The sequence below is a fragment of the Caretta caretta genome, chromosome 2 (assembly GCF_965140235.1).
Source record: "Caretta caretta isolate rCarCar2 chromosome 2, rCarCar1.hap1, whole genome shotgun sequence".
NCBI lineage: Eukaryota > Metazoa > Chordata > Testudines > Cheloniidae > Caretta > Caretta caretta.
Window position 1 is genome coordinate 91820233 of NC_134207.1, and position 16301 is coordinate 91836533.

General features: G+C 41.2%; 1 protein-coding gene across 3 annotated transcripts in view; it reads right to left on the reverse strand.

Moving 5' to 3' along the window:
- The window catches only part of SPIRE1 (spire type actin nucleation factor 1), a 187187-nt gene that overhangs the window by 120375 nt on the left and 50511 nt on the right, over positions 1-16301 (reverse strand). The gene's annotated exons all lie outside the window — the stretch shown is intronic.

Here is a 16301-nt window from a genome sequence, read left to right on the forward strand (position 1 = left end):
TAACATAGTAATATATCTGCTTCTGCAATATCTAATTTTGTATATGAAATTAGATTACATTTGTTAGACAGTGTGAACAAACAGTTTTATTATATGGTAATCTGAAGAGCTACCGAAATACAGAGTTTGGTTACTCACCCCAATGTCCTTCATAATTCTAAGCAGAAATATCTACATTCTTATATAAGCCATATTTGAAGCACCTTATATATACTAATACATTTATCAGCCCAACACTCCCATGGAAGTAGGGTAGTATTATCCCCATTTTACAGACAGGGACACACTGCTGAAATGGATGCTGTAACCAGCTGCTAAAATGAAAACTTTCAACTACTTGCAGCTGGGCAACTAAGATTTGGAAAACTTATGGTTAATCAAATGAATTACTCATTATGAAACTACCCGGACATGTGGATGAAATATTATTTAACTTATTTAACTTTTGGGCGTTATGGTTCACCATAAAAATAGCTGAGATTCTAGTCTCTGCAATATATTGCACCTTGCTACTAAATATAACTTCCGTGTTAAGGGAAAAATTTGTATGTGCTGTGTCTAACAGAAAGTAAAAGGTGAAAAAGATTAAATGCACACACCCTTCCTTTCCTGTAAGATTCTCTTATGTAATAGAAATGGTATCTTGATCTAAAGTATACATACCCTAATCTATGAAAATGTCTTTGTAATATCCAGAGTAGTTATCTTTCAAATAATCTTATGGAGCATACCATGATTCATTCGTATTGTGCTTGTGCAATGCGTACATATCTTTACACATATATATACCTTTATATTATTATCCAGGTATAAAGTGTACAGATTCAGTACAATAGCTCTCTATCAGATTTAAGTGTGTGTATAAGGGGGTCCTTAACCAATCATTTTCAAAGCAAATTAAATATATAAAACCTAAATCTTTTCTACATCTTTTGACTTATTTGCTTCTAAAAGACAGAACTACACTGTAATTTACTTATAAATACATTCATGCTCATAAGTAATGTAGCCTTCTCCAACCTTTATCCCAGGTGCTAACAACAAACATATTATGTTCTTCTGTTGCCTACATTTTAGCTACAGAGATTGTCCGGGTGAACACTGTCATTTATTAGTGCAAATGACAGCAGAATTTGGCCGATGATCTCAATCTTAATGCATAATTTCCTTGGTCTATAAAAATATTAGATTGGAACACAAACTATCATTTTCCTTATTTTTTTCATACATTATAACCTCGGAGATTTAGATCATAATTATTGTTATTTACTTACCATCCCAAGGATTTTTCTCCCAAATGACTGTTCATCCCTAAAGAATAACAAACTTAGTTTCCCTGCCTTAATTGGGCAAACTCCAGTAAGGCCTGAAGTTCCTGTAAACGAATCTTTCCTATTGCAGACTGTCCACAAAGACAGAATTTGCTCAGAAGTTTTCAAATACTGTTATTGCTACATACAGAGACACATATATTACATTTTTTAAAACCATCAAGGGCCTTGACCCTGATCCCACTTAAGTCAAAGGGCTTGTCTCCACTTACAGGGGGATTGACGCGCGGCGATCGATCCACTGAGTGAAGACCCGCTAAATGGACCGCCAATTGCTCTCCCGTCGACTCCAGTCTCCATTGGAACAAGAAGCATAAAGTAAGTCAATGGGAGAGTTTCTCCCATTGACCCAGCGCAGTATAGACACCGCAAGAAGTCAACCTAAGATACGTAGACTCCATATACATTACTCACGTAGCTGGAGTTGCGTAACTTAGGTCGACTTAGCCCCATAGTGTAGACCTGCCCACTGGTAGATATGCCAACAATTTTAGAAATTCTGGTGGTGGGACACATTGTATTTGTTGCAATACGTAGATACAATGGGGAGAGTTAAGAATGTTGTGTTTCTACAGGCTTATTTCGTCTTAATATTGTTTTACCTTTCTATACATGTAAATCTTACAGTCTAACGTTTATTTTAGAGAGATTCTATTATCATAAAATCTTTGCTTAAATTCTACAGAATGTTTTGCTACTGATTTTAGCTTTTAAATATAAAATGATCTTTTAAACTAAGTGGATTAAGGAGTTACAGAGGATGCTAAAACCAGTGGAAGTGATGGATCAGAACATCACAGATGTTTTCTGCATAGTTTTGTCCGATATCTTAGAGTAACTGCGGGGGTCAAGCCATGCCACAAAGTGCTGTCCTCATTCTGGTTTTATGTGCAACACTATGTAAAAGACATTCTGAGAGTCGTCAGAGATTTACTTCACAAATTAGAGATAATCTAGAGCAGCTCCAATCCACTATTCATCTATGTACAAATGACTAAAACCAAGTTTAAGTTTACCACAGCAGAATCATCTAACCTGCAGCTACCCTGGCAAAGAAATTGCTCTCCTTCTGGACACACTGCTGTCCTTCAATGTTCCTGAGTCTACCATGCTCAGATAGAAAAATCTATGTTTGATCCTGCCACAGAGAAATATAGTTAAGCTTTCTATTTAGAAAGCATTGAGGTATATGCCGTAAACTATCCAATAGAGAAAGTAAAGTATTTCTGGCTACTAACCATATAACCAGCCAAAAAAATTCAAGGGTGTACCTCCTGTTGCAATCACTATTCACTTACAAGAGGGACAAAGTACACTTTCATCACTTTAACATTGTAAATTAAGGTCCTGTCTAGACTAGCAAAGTGTACCATCTTAAATCAATTTAAAATGGATCTAGTTAAATAGGTGCAAAGTTCTCAACTTAAACTAGGGTGACCATATTTCCCTATGCTGAATACGGGACACCTGGTAAAATTACTCATATTCAAGTGAGTTCAACGGCAATCAGTCAGAACTATGCAATACAAACATTCAAATTAACATCAAGTTGACTGAGCCCCCATTAAAAAGAAATATTGTGTAGTTGGATTCTTTATATTTACCTTCTTATCTTTAAGGCTTTACAGTTCACACAGGGAGAAGTGACACACACCCCTCTACCCCCACACACAGAGAGAGGTGACACACCCACCCACCGTACCCTTCTCTCCCACAGGGGTTGGAGGAGGGGTGACCAACCAACCCGACCCTCCCTGCCAGGTGCTCTCCACCCTCCGTGCCTGGCTGGGCTCCCGGGATGGACCAGCTTACCTTGTCTACTTAGTTGCAGTTTCATCAGACTCTTCACTACCCTGAAGCATTTACTTGAATGATCCCTTCTGGCATTGATAGTCAAGGATAAATAAAACTATTCTGCATCAGCCATACTTCTGTGAGAGACATACAATCCACATATAAAAACAGGTGTGTTTGTGTGTTTCCAGGCCTTACAGGTCTAGAGATGTTATTGGCTTCTTGGTCTAGCTGTAATTTTTTGATGCTGGACTAGAATCAAATCTAACAAGCCCTGGCTCACAGACAGCAAAAAGACCAGCAAGGAAGCAAATAATTTACAGCAAGGGGTCAGGAAATTGAGAGCATGCCCCAAAGGTCAGATCTGATGGTAAAATGAAACTAAAATATAACTTAGCAGCTCTTTTACAAAATCTGCATAAATCCACAGAATTCATCAGTTTCCAAAGTTGGGTCAGACACTTTAGTGCTGATATAATGATGGAGGGATCTTCTTATGTTGAAACAAACCCAATAAATGTGGTCTGATCTCTGAAACATTCACCCCAGATCCAAAGGTAAAGTGAAGTTTATAGGCATCCCTGTGGGAGCTATTCAACTCTTTGGATTCTCTGGATTTTACCCATTGTCCAGTTCTTTCAAACCAACATACATATGCAGGTAGTCTATAATTGTGATGCAACCTCACACAATCTCAGAAGAGTCAAAGGATATTTGCCAACTCTTCTTCTAGAATTAATTTTTTCTTAGAAATCCCAGTTAAAAGCTATTTATGCATTAAACATATAATCTCCAGGACAAGTATAAAATACCTTGTATATATAGTTCCAGAGCCAGCCAGTTCCCAAAGTCATACTGATCTACAGAAGATATCGCTAACAGAATAGTGATATCCTTGGATTCAGAATCACCACACACTTTGTTCTTTGCAGTGTCATTGTAGCTGAGTTGGTCCCAGGATACTAGATAGACAAAGTGGGGGAGGTAATATATTTTATTGGATCGACTTCTGGTGGTGAAAGAGATGAGCTTTAGAGCTGTACGGAGCTCTTCTTCACGTCTGGGAAAGATACACCAAAAAAGGTACACTGGTCAGCCAAAGGTGTCTAAGGGCTTGGCTACATTTACATTTTATAGCACTCTAACTTGCTGGCTCAGGGGTGTAAGCTTTGACTCCCACCAAACACCCACTGGCCTAGTTGGAAGGTACCCTGGTCAGGGAGCCAGTAGACTATGGATTCTGGTCTTAATGGAGCCAGTGGCTCTATTAGATGCATAGACAGTCCTTGTTTTAATTTAATGGCACGGCACCCTCTGCTCCCCCCCTCCCCACAAGGGCCGCAGGGACATGGTGCCGGCTGCTTCCAGGAGTGGCGCAGGGCCAGGACAGACAGGGAGCCTGCCTTAGCCCCGCGACACCACTGGGGTGGCAATTCCACGGGCCGGATCCAAAGCCCTGAAGGGACGTAGTTTGTCCACCCCCTGTCCTAATCAAAATCCTCTTCAAACAGGCGTGATGTCAACCAGTTGCCTGAGATGCGGTTCTGGTCCCTGGTTTTCCTGTACTCAGTCTTTAGCTGCTTAATCTGCTCCCTGCACTGGTCACCAATCTGGTAAATTTGCAACGCTGTCAGCTCTTTTGCTATTTGCTGGTGTGCATGGTCATTCCTGGTACTCTTACTAAAGTCCACTGTTTTGCTGACCTGACACCAGAGATTTATCAAAATTTGGCTGTGCTCCCATGACTGTGATGCACCAGGCTTTGCAAAAGACTTGTTCTGTTCAGTCTTCACTGCAAACGCAAAATGGTCTCTGATGGTGTGTTTGCAGCTCGGTGTTCAGAAGACAATGGAAGGGTTAACACTGAGTCACAGAGGTACTGCACTACACCCAGGGGAGCTGCTTCCCCTTTCTGGAGTTGACTGGAAATTCTTGGGATAGAGAGGACAAATGAAGTTGACCCATGGGATTGTGGGATACTTTTGGTAGAATCCTAGGACCCGAGTGAGGAGGGGCTGTGGCTGCACTGCAAAGCAATAGGGCTTGAGCTCAGGGTCGAGCTCAGGGTCAAACCCTCCAACCCTGCAGGATCCTAGGACCCCAAGTCCAAGCCCGAGTCTGAGATATTTATGTATAGATGGAAGGGGGGTTTGGCCTCAAGCCTGAGTCTAAGTCCGGGCTTATGCTGCAGCGTAGACATACCGAGTTCCTTTTCCAGACCTGAAGAGCTCTGAGCTCAAAAACTTGTCTCTTTCACCAACAGACGTTGGTCCAACAGAAGATATTACCTCACCTACCTGGTCTCTCTAATACACATTTTGTGTCATTGCTTTATGTCAATATTCTATCCCTAAACTGTACAGAAGTGATTGTCTAATCAATACACCTCAGAAATCCCACACTATTTTGAGAAAATTATATTTGCATTTTATAACCAAATATGAAACATTCAGTAGCAGGTTTTCAAAAAAAGAGTTCAACTCCTTTAGCTAGTTAATCAAGTGGCCAGAATTTCTTGTGTACTCAGCACCCCATCACTCGAGTAGAGTGGAAAAATCTGGTTACAGGCAGTCCTCAGACTTACCACACAATTGGTTCCTTACAACTGCGTTGCAAGTCAGAAGGTCGTTACTCGGAACTGCCATTGCGGGACCAAGCATCGTAAACTATAATCGGAACTCGAATCAGGGTGTCAATGTAGAAGTGTCGTAAGTGCCGTTCATTGTAACTCGAACGTCAAAGTCGAGGACTGCCTGTACTTCATTTAGGTGCCTAAATAGCAGCAGAGCTCCTTTTCATATCAACCTGAAATGCTGGTCTCCCCCATTATATCTGTAAAGCATAGGGTAAAAGCACACAAAAGACCAGACTTCACAGGGGAAGACCAGATTTCACAGGGGAAGACCAGATTTCACGGTCCGTGATGAGTTTTTCATGGCCGTGAATTTGATAGGGCCCTACATATAACTAACAATTAATGATTTTAGATTCACAGCCTCAAAATGTAGGGCCAAATGCTCTGGTCCATAAAGTCTACTTTGCACCACTGAAGCAACACGAAGTGGATATCAAACCGGCCAGAAATGTATTCTTATGAAAGTGGGCTGCAAAGTTACAATCTTGATGCAAATACAATTTGTTCCCCCATCCGTCCCCAACTAAGCTACTCAGAAATATGGTAGCAGAGTGCATTTACCTTTCTTCTGTCCATAAGGCTCTGTCTATACAAGGCTTTGAACTGAGTTTAATTAATCACGTTTATATTCACTTTAAAACACAGCTCCAGCTAAAGCAGTTTGTAAATGTGGTTTGGCTAGTGTTTAAAAGGCATATTCTAGACTAGATTTGTATATGAGTAAATTCGAGGGAGAAGAAATTTTCCTAGACTTGGAAACAATAAGTAGTTACCCCCACCAAGTGTAGATTACTACTCACAAAAGCCATGACATCAGGAACAGGTTTCCCACAATTGCAGATACTTCAATGGTTGCTGTGTGTAGGGTGACCAGATGTCCCGATTTTATAGGGACAGTCCCAATTTTTGGGTCTTTTTGTTATATAGGCTCCTATTACCCCCCACCCCATCCCGATTTTTCACACTTGCTGTCTGGTCACCCTAGCTGTGAGCATGGGAACACCGCACAAATTTACACTAGCCAAGGTGTTTGTACACATTGAACAATTACAAGTAAGTGACAATAGTTTAACTAAAATTTTCTACAGAAAACAAGACTTTAGTATTTTTATTCAATGTGTGGTATTTGCTCAAACCTCACAGTCCAATCACCCTACAACACTTAATTTTTCTGGCCCTCACGTTTTCGACTGCATGGAAGTCTCACCTCATCTTACTCCACAATATTACTAACTTACAATGACATTTCAAACTTTTCCTACTTTCTGGATACTGTGCCCTTGTTCAAAGTTTTGAAAACCACGGTTTGTAGTGACATATTTAATGTTGAACTGAGTTGGTCATTCTCAACCTTTCCCCAAAGATAACATAGGCCACTGATGCTAACTATAAGAAAGAAACTTTATTGTACATCAGATCCATTTGGTTTATCAAACCATCTTACTTTAATTAATTTGGAGAGTGGATAATGTGCCATTCATTACAGTAACTAAGTCTATGTTGCTACTTACTTAGTTGCATTTAATGTACTACATTCAAGAACTGGCTACAAGTAGCCATACAGTCTTTATTGCTTCTCTACACATTTGGCCAATTTTGGAAGAAATTAATAGAAGTAGCAAATTAAAAGTAGAAGCCAAGTTAACGGTGCAGTACTGAAGTTAACCTCACATAATCTTTAAGATAGTTTTTGTATTTACTGTGCTTGTAAGCTGCATTGTAGTGAATTTACTGCTATAGAATGTGAAGTGACATTTCCACCTTTTATCACTGGGGTCATCAAACTCTTAACAGTTATTTAGAAAGAATTACAATCACATATTTCCCCCAGCAATTATCTGTTGCCTATCCCCAACATTCAAGCCATCTGTCACTGTATTTCCAATATCCTTGAAAAAGATGGGCATCTTGGAAGTGAGCAAAGCAGCCACTATGTAAGCAGAAAGGGAGTCGGATGCAGAGGTGAAAATAAGTCGGTACGCCCCAGTACAGAGTACAGTACAGCCCGGCTTTCCCAGGGGGCAATTTAAAGGGCCTGGGGCTCCCAGCAGTGGCTGGAGCCCCAGGCCCTTTAAATTGCCTCCAGAGTCCCCGCTGCTGGAGCCCTGGGGTAGCAGCTGCGGGGCTCTGGCTGGAGCCGAGGAGGGTCAGAGCCAGCCCCAGCCTACCCTTAAGGTAAGTGCCCCACCCCCTTCTCCTTCTCCCCCACCGGGGTAACAGCAGCAGCCTGGGGCTCCGGGGCTATTTAAAGGGCCCAGGGCTCCCCTGCTTCTACCGCCCCGGCCCTATAAATAGCTGCCGGAGCCCCACCATCGCTTCTCGGGGGCTATTTAAAGGACCAGGGCGGTAGAAGCAGGGGAGCCGCAGGCCCTTTAAATAGCCCCCAGAGCCCTGGGGTAGCGGAGGCTCCAGGGGCTATTAAAAGGGCCGGGGCTCCAGCTGCCTCTGCCGCCCCAGTCCTTTAAATAGCCCCTAGAGCCCCACCGCTACTCCAGGGCTCCGGCGGCTAATTAAAGGACCGGGGCAGTAGAAGCAGGGGAGCCTTGGGCCCTTGAAATAGACCCGGAGCCCCGGGCTGCTGCTGTTACCCCGGTGGGGGAGAAGGAGAAGCGGGGAGAGGGCACTTACCTTAAGGGTAGGCTGGGGCTGGCTCTGACCCTCCTCAGCCCCGTCCCTTCCGCCCTACGCCCAGCCCTTTCTGGGGGCCAGAGCTGGCCCCACGGTACCGGTAAGTCACTCAACTTACTTTCACCCCTGATCAGATGCCTCTGTATCTAACAGTGGAGTCCAACAGATGCACGATCTCCTCTCCAGATGGAGTTGGGAGCACAACAACATACTTCATTGTTACTGAAGTTGGGTAGCAGACTAGAATGGAATGGAAGAATATTGGGACAAGTGGTTTGGCAAGATTCCATCTCCATTAGCTCAGCAAGCCCTTGCGATCAGAACGGGGCTGTGCGGACTAATGATTAATAATAGAACAAGGGATTTGGGGAGTGGGAGACAGGGATCTTGGACTTTTCCCCCCCGGATTAAATTACTGATTGCATCTCAAGCAAATCAACCTAGATGGAAAACTGGGTGATAGCAGAGTCTCAATGAAAGTCAGATACATGTGCACTAAGTTTTCCAAACGTTGTCCCTGCCTCCCAACAAAGCAAAATAATGGTGTTTAGATCCCTAAAGCAACTCATGAAAAGAGGAATGTGCAAACAAATATTAACAAGAAATGCAATGCTTTATTTTTATTAAACGATAAAAATATTCCCTCAACAAAAAGCTCTTTAGGGTAGGTATAGGATATTCTGTCTCTTCTAGAGTGCTCACTCACATGTCAGTTCTCAATAAATATAACATTTTCTCTTAAATTTCATTTATAGATTCATAGATACTAAGGTCAGAAGGGACCATTATGATCATCTAGTCTGACCTCCTGCACAACGCAGGCCACAGAATTTCACCCACCCACTCCTGCGAAAAACTTCTCACCTATGTCTGAGCTATTGAAGTCCTCAAATTGTGGTTTAAAGACTTCAAGGAGCAGAGAATCCTCCAGCAACTGACCCGTGCCCCATGCTACAGAGGAAGGTGAAAAACCTCCAGGGTCTCTTCCAATCAGCCCTGGAGGAAAATGCCTTCCCAACCCCAAATATGGCGATCAGCTGAACCCTTTTTAAATATACTCCTTTTCTTTTTGCGAATACAGACTAACACGGCTGCTACTCTGAAACCTGTCATCTTGATAAAGCAGCATTTGTCCAACATCACTTTGACTAGTCTGCAGACTGTTCCTACACTAAAAAGAACCAATAAGGGTTCCAGTGAGGACCTGGCTTACAAAGCAGTATTGATATACAAACCTGGTTTTCAAGTAGCCAATTGTAGTTGATGCACAATGCCCAGATTATTAGATAAACTCTCAGGTGCTCAACACCTATTCTTCTGGACTTTGGGCTGTCAAGGTCAGACAGCCTAGGCTGGTTGTAACTTGAATTCTGCAACTATTCAGATAAGTGCAGTTAACTGGAAAAGAGAAAGGCTTACTATCCCTTGAGTATCCTATTCCAACAGAGGGAAAAGGAAAAAAAGAGGAAAGTCTGCTTTAGTACCGGGCTCTTCCATTTTTTTTCCCCCATACACATTGAGCTCTAGTTAGCCCTTGTTAGATGCTTAATTTCAACTACACATATCAAAGATATCCCTCCTGAAGTGCTTTCAAATTAAATCAAGTGGAGAACAGGAGGTTTTCCAAAAATTTAGAGAAGGGCAGGAAAAACCTTGTGTTTCTTGCATGTCCTATTTGATTAATTAGCACTGTTAATTAGATAACAAAAAGCAACATACACAAAGTGATCTTTCTGCAGAAAGCAAAGCACTAAGGGGGTGAAGAAAGTCAGTCAATCATGCAGAATATAAGGGGAAGGGAGAAGGAACTGTTTCAATATTAACATCTGATCAGCCTAGTACAGTGCACATTAGACAAATGCTAAATATTGTGACAGAATATGGGAAAGGAGCATGTTCAAAAGAGAGAGACAGGAAAACAAAAAATACTAGGAATTGGCCCACATAAGCAAATAATATACTTCCTTCTTATCTAACAAGTCTGTAATAGTGTATGTATTACACACACAAGAACTAAGTTAGAAGAATGCTAACTTTGCAAAGTCAAGCACTCAAAAGTTAGCAAATGCCAGAATTAAGATTAGTATGCATAATCACATACTATTTCTTGCCATGTAATTAAAGACTGCAGAGGCAACTAAAAGAGTTTTTGAGGGAGTTTAGAGAGGGAGCGTGAGAGGCTTTCCTTGCAGGTCCAGCTCTCCGTGTGATTTCAAGATGGCCAGCAATGGAACAGTGTTGGTAACCTCCAACAGATGTGCCATAATTTCTTTCTTGCCTAAAAGCAGAAATGTGCAAGGAAATTGCACTGTGTGTGAAGTGCAAGTTGGTGACTATGCTGGAGTAAAGATTCTTGATTGGAGGGACAAAAAGAGAGGCTATGAAGAATCAGGGAAGCTGAAGATTTCCTAGACATCCAGATTTGGGAAACACCAGTATCTCAGGTTTAATGAAGAAAGGAGCTGGCCACCAAGGAGTTGGAAAGAAAGGAAGTCACACAGGGGCAGTTTGTAACTACAAGAGGCAAGAGGTCACAACGGCATTCTATATAGCTGGAGAAAGATGAAGATGGGCAGTCTGTGGTGGTGAACAGAGAGAAGAGGACTAAGAGGAATTCCACATAACTAGAAGTTTTCAGTCAACACCAGGTGCTCAGTGTGGAAACTGTACAAGATATCTCTCAAGATCCAACCGGTCCAAGAAAATAGAGAGATACACAGGACACACCAGTGGATGGCAGCTCAGACCAACCTGTAAGAAAATCAAGCTTGTCCACAAAGATCTCCAACAGTCCAAGGAAGACAGATGATCCTTGCTGGGATTTAATATTCAAAGAATTGAAAGAATATTCTGCAAGCGACAGTGGACAAAACAGGAGAGAGTGCTGTCTTTCTGGAGCCAAGACATCAGATGTCACTCTAAGATTGCACAGGCTTCTGAAGTCAATGGGCAAAGATCCACTGACAATGGTTCATTTTGGCACTAATGACTCTGCATTGAGGGATATCTCACAGGTAATAGATGACTTCAGTGAATTCAGAAGTGTGCTGAAGAATAAGAAGAATGTTCAAGATCCTTCCTGTCCCACAAGTGAAGGAAGATAGAAAGCACAAGATTCTGGAAGTGAACTGTTGGCTAGGTAAGTGGTGTAAGGGTTTTGGTGAACACTGGTCCACCTTCCATGGGGAGATGGGAATGTGTAGTATGGATAGCCTCCAACTCAGCAGAAGGGGAACTAATTTCCTTAGGAACATGCTAGCTACAGTAGTCAGGGAGTATTAAATTAATAACAAAAGGGGAGGGTAAAAAAAGGGAAGATATGACTGCTCATTTAGCACAAAATCGAGATGCTGAGACCAAAATTAATCAAAGAACCAAAGGACACGAAGATAAATTATTTAACTGATTTTTCACTAATGCGTAACAACTAATTGGTAACAAACAGAGAAACAAATTTATAAGCATAAATTCAATGTAGTTGGTATTTCTGGAATCTGGTGGGATGATTTGCATGATTGGAATGTAAAAAAAAAAATCAATGGTTATAACTTGCTTAGGAAGGACAGAGTGAGCAAGAAGGGAGGGGGAGTGACACTCTGTATCTAAAATGTCTACTTCTTTCTGAGTTACTGATAACTCAGAAGAAAATAATCTTGAATTGCTATGGGTCAATGTCCTAACCGATAATGCACAAGGTTGGGATATTAGGTGGAATCTGCTACAGATCACTAAAATACATTAGGGAATAGGATGACTGGCTCATTACACATCTATGATGTGTCGGGGGAAAAATGCATAATCATGAGGGACTTCAATTTGAGTGATCTCATGCTGCCAGTACTAAAACACTTTTGGAAATTCGTTGTTCTCAAGATGATAATTTCCTAACTCAAAAAATATAGCATTAAACACAGGGAAAATCTATATTGAACCTCCATCTTGACAAATAAAGAGGAACTAACCACAGAACTAAAACTTAATGGCAGCTTAGGTACCAAGCGATCATGATTTGATCACATTTATAATGTGCAAACAGAATAAAGTCCAGACCAATATTACGTATACTTGGTGCTTTAAAGGGCCCAATTTTACAAAGCTGAAAATAATTATGAACCAAATCAGCCAAGAGAAAGAATTTAATCAGAAAAATGTGAATGTTAATTGGGAATAATTTAAGAACACTTTACTAGAGGTCCAAAAACCCACGAGGAAGAAGGCTGTGTTGGTTTAAAAAAACAAACAAACAAACAAACAAACAAACAAACAAACAACCACCCTGACTTAGAGGGAAAGTGAAGTAGCTATAAAAATAAAATATGAAAGAAAGGGGAAGTTAAAAGTTACAAATATAAAATCAGAAGCTAGGAATTGTAGAAAATAGATCAGTGGATCTCAAACTAGGCGCTGCCACGTCCGCAGGTTCGGACAATCGCAGCTCCCAGTGGCAGCGGTTCTCTACTCCAGGCCAATGGGGGTTGCGGGAAGCGACGGCCAGCACATCCCTCGGCCCGCGGACCCCATTGGCCGAACCCGCAGACCCCATTGGCCTGGGACGGCAAATCGCGGCCAGTGGGAGCTGTGATGGGCCGAACCTGTGGACGTGGCAGGTAAACAAACCAGCCCGGCCTGCCAGGGGCTTTCCCTGAACAAGCGGCACCCCTAGTTTGGGAACCACTGAAATAGATAAAGGAATCAAAAGAACGCAAGTAGAAATTTATGGCCAGCAGAGTTTAGGACAATAAAGAGGGAGTTTTCAAAAGAATACAAAAAGAACCCTAACAATAATATTGGTCTAGAAGAAATGCTAGATGAAAATGGTAGAATTATCAATAGTTATGCAGCAAATGCAGAAACGTTCAATAAATATTTCAGTTCTATATTTGGGAAAAAACACATAACGTAGTCATATCATATGAGAACACTTTCTGTTTCACTAGTATCTTTAGAGAGCGATACACAGCAGCTACTAAAGTTCGACATTGTTAAATCAGCAGGTCCAAATAATTTGCATCCAAGAGTTTAAAACGAGCTAGCTGAGCAACTCTCTTGACCATTAATGTTGATTTTTCAATAGGACTTGGACACTAGGGAAGAAAGCTGACATTATACGAACATTTAAAAAGGGTAAGCCAGGTGATCCGGAAATTACAGACCTGTCAGTCTATTGATCCTGAGCGAGACAATGGAGCAGCTGATAAGAGACTTGATTCAGAAAGAATTAAAGTAATTAATGCCGATCAATATGGGTTTATAAAAAACAGATCCTGTCAAACTAATCTATCTTTTTTTAGAACTAGTTTGATTGATAATGATAATTGTGTTGATATAAGACTTTTGTAAGGCATCTGACTTGGTACCATATGACATTTTGATTAAAAAACTAGACCAATATAAAATTAACATGGCACACTTTCAATGGAATAAAAACTTGACAACTGATAGATCTCAAAAGATAACTTTAAATAGGGAATTGTCATTGAGTAGGTGGTGTTTCCAGGAGAGTCCCCACAGGGATCAGTTCTTGGCCCTGTGCTTTTTGACATTTTTATCAGTGACCTAGAAGAAAGCTAAAGTCATCACTGATAAAGTTGGTAAAAAACACAATAACTGGGAACTAGTAAATAATGAGGAGGACAGGTCACTGATACAAAGAGATCTGGATCGCTTGGAAAGCTGAGCACAAGCAAACCATGTGCATTTTTAAATGGCTAAATGTAAACAAAGAATGTAGGCCAGACTTGAAGGATGGGGGACTCTATCCTGGGAAACAGAGACTGAAAATGATTTGGGGGTTGGGGTGAATTATAAATTGAACATGAGCTCCTGATGCGACACTGTGGCAAAAGGTTTTTGTTTGTTTTTTTAACCTTTCTCTCAAGCATGGAGAGTGGGTAACTAGCCAGTTATCTGGGACTCTCTCTACCTCAATCGTTTTCCTGCCATTGCTGCAGACTCCGGCACTATTCTTTCCCTGTGGCACATAACACTCTAGTCTCCTGTGAGCTGTAATACTCTATTCTAATGTCAGTTGTTGGGGTTAGTGTGCCGGTGCTGAGCCGTGTTAGTGGCCTGTGGTATACAGGAGGTCAGACTAGATTATCTGGTGTTCAGTCCCTTCTGGTCTTAAACTCTGCTACTCTGCGACTTCCTGTATTGATCCCTACAGCAGTTGGGAGCAGCAACTGCAGGGAAAAGTCCTGCTCAAGCTCTGCTGTCCTGGGCAGGAGCATGAAGCTGTGGAGTCGGCGCTCAGGGTGCAGGTAGGGGGACAGAAGAGCATGCGGAGATCCCCTTCTCCCTCCCATCTCGTCAGGGGCCACAGCAACGTGCCAGCCACTTCTGGGAGCAGCGCAGAGCCAGAACAGACAGAGTTACTGCCTTAGCCCCGCTGCGTCGCTGGACTTTTAGCAGCCTAAAATCTCCCTGTTTGGCTTCAGTAGCCTTCAGGAGATAGAGTCCGATTCCAGGAGACTCTTGGCAAAACCGGGAGAGTTGGCAAGCGTATGTCTGTGTAATATATACACACTCTTTCAGAAGAAGGAACCACTTCCCATTGCCACTTTGAAGGTAACATAAGAACAGCCATACAAGGTCAGACCAAAGGTCCATCTAGCCCAGTATCCTGTCTTCTGACGGTGGCCAGTGCCAGGTGCCCCAGAGGAAATGAACAGAACAGATAATCATCAAGCAGGGCGGATTTGATTTATTTAAATCATGATTTAAATCACTAGTCAGGAAGTCTTGATTTAATCATGGTTTTCTGCATAAAAGTGCATTCTTGTTGGTTGATATAACCGTAATACATATTCTTCACAACTCAGAGATAGATGTAGGCTTCATTTTTAGAAGATACACACTATACATTTTTAAACAGTGATTTATTTTGAAAACTTTTCAGATTAGTTTTACAGCTATATCAGAAAACGAATGATTGTTTGGTTATTTCATTTACCAAAGGTAATTGAAGCAGATATTTATGAAGTCATTGGGAGGTGAACAATCTCCAATTCAACAGGTTAATCATTAATATTTGGAGGATTTTCTTGCCATGCTGTATTAGGAGGAGAACATCACCACACAGACATTTAAATTGTTTTATTTAACTAAAACAACAATGTTAAGTACTCTGGATTTTTTTCCCCAACAGCAAACATATAATATTTTAACAAAACAAGCATATGTCCCTTGCTTCTCACATTTATCTCCAGACTTCTTCTCCTTGTCCAGATCTATTCCGCCCTCAACAATCTTCTATTCATTGAACTTTTTGAAACTCTGCACTTTTAGAGAGAGGTAAGGGATTGACTCTACATACACAAATTTGCAGAGGGACAGTCGAGTTGAGGTCTGTTATTTCTCACCTCTTATATTAATTTATTTAAAAATATTTTTGCTGTTAATAAGCATGTTACCTCTGGAGACACAAATCCACAGTTTGAGAAACCCAAAACTAAGCATCTCTGATCGTATCTTCTAGACTGAGCACTGAGTCCCATTGGGTAGATAGAAAGATTAACCTAAATAATCTATACAGAAGCCTGTGGAACCCCATAAGATTGGGTCCCTAATGCATGAACTACTGGAACTCATTTACAAAACTTTTCTTAAACATTACATGAATATATTATCTCATCATGGAATGGGGATTATAAATTCTAATTCTATAGTATGAGACATCTTTGAGCTATAATGTATCTTAACTAAAATAATCTTTAGATAGGTTTTTTTTTGATAAAATGATTTTTGTGTGAAAAAACCTATTTAAATAAAAAAATTGATTTTTTTTTATTTTTTTAAAAAATCATTGATTTTTATCCACCCGGTCATCAAGTGGTCCATCCCCTGTTGCCCATTTCCATCTTCTGGCAAACAGAGGCTAGGGACACCATCCCTGCCCATCCTGGGGAATAGCC